The sequence below is a fragment of the Mus caroli genome, chromosome 3, assembly GCF_900094665.2.
Source record: "Mus caroli chromosome 3, CAROLI_EIJ_v1.1, whole genome shotgun sequence".
NCBI lineage: Eukaryota > Metazoa > Chordata > Mammalia > Rodentia > Muridae > Mus > Mus caroli.
The window spans coordinates 51,400,881-51,402,380 of NC_034572.1; the positions used below are offsets into that span (position 1 = coordinate 51,400,881).

The 1,500-nt window shown below is 37.5% G+C and overlaps 1 long non-coding RNA gene across 1 annotated transcript in view; it reads left to right on the top strand.

The window, feature by feature from the left end:
- LOC110291792 overlaps positions 1-995 on the top strand; it is a 22,570-nt gene extending 21,575 nt beyond the window's left edge. Inside the window, exon 4 of the long non-coding RNA XR_002377614.2 lies at positions 693-995. This is a non-coding gene — a long non-coding RNA (uncharacterized LOC110291792). The remainder of the gene's footprint in view (positions 1-692) is intronic.
- Positions 996-1,500: the final 505 nt, after the last annotated feature.

Below are 1,500 nucleotides of genomic sequence, written 5' to 3' on the forward strand. Positions count from 1 at the left end.
TTTTTTTTTTTTTCCTTTTTTTTTTTTTTTTTTTTGAGACAAGAGTTTCTCTATGTAGCTGAGGCTGTCCTGGAATTCTTTCTGTAGACCAGGCTAGCCTCAAATTCAAAGATTTGCCATCTCTGCCTCCCAAATGCTGGGATTCATGTCTGATTGTGAATTAAATTTTAAAAGAAGTAAGACATGTGCCACTTGTCCTTTAGAAAAGAGACAGGATTTTTATTCTGCTAGTGAGTGTATAAATCCTCAAAGCAAAAGTTGCCTCAAAACACAAACTAAACATTTTTTAAAGATATCATTTACTTTCTGAAGTTGCTAACTTCTTATGCTTGTGCCTTCAGACTTAAAGTTTATTCTCTGGGATTAGACAGCTTGGATTCTAATTTAGTTCCACCCCTTCTGCCAGTGAGACTTCCATTAAGGAACTTAATCAACTAGTGTCTCCTTTTCTTCATTTTAGAATGAGGATTCTAGGTATGTTCTTTGCCAGATTGTATTGGTTTCTAAAACAAAAATGAATAGACATAAAATACCTAAAGCAAGACATGGTATATGGCTATGGTTGGCTGTTATAGTAGTGACCCCAATGAGCCCTGGATCCCTTGTCTTAAGCTCCTTTGTAGTCCTCTGACTGTTGGAATACTAGCAGAGTTTTAGTGAGGTCTTATCAATAAGACTTTGTCCTCTTTCAGAACTTGGAGTGCCAAGCCTTCATATAAAGCACTTGGGATGTCCTCTTGCAAAAGAACACCTGGAGAAGATAACCAGCCAAGCTCCAGCCTTCCCACCATATTGCTGAGGTAGCAGATGTTGTGTTAGTCATTTCAGCCCTGTTTGCCTCTACCAGAGAAGAAGGGCCACTCAGCTGAGCCCAATCAACCCATAAAACTCTACAAGATAAGAAAATACTGTCTCAAGAAATGCCATTTTGTGATGGCTTGTTATACTGTGCTCTCACAAAAATAGCAGCTATGTTGTTGTCCTTGTCTTAATTTCTTCTAAGAGAGTTATTATCAACTTCAATGATAACTGTAAAAAGGTAAAATAAATGAATATAAGATATGGAAAACTCTCCAAATTTGTTCATTCCAAAAATAATGTGCTAAGTTACCATGATGCAGAGAGCAACAATAAATTATTTCCCGTTTTTTTAATAAAATGGTAGGCCCCCCACCCTAAAAAAAAAAAGTAGTTCTAAATCATTAGATCTACAAGGCAGAGAACATTTGAATTTCACATCAAGCTTAGTGAATTAGAAAAATGCACAACATCCTTAATCATCAGTGAAATGCAAATCAGAACAACCCTGAGATTCCACCTCACACGACTCAGAATGGCTAAGATCAAAAATTCAGNTGACAGCAGATGCTGGCGAGGATGTGGAGAAAGAGTAACACTCCTACATTGTTGGTGGGATTGCAAGCTTGTACAACCACTTTGGAAATCAGTCTGGCGGTTCCTTAGAAAATTGGGCATAGTACTACCAGAGGATCCAGCAAT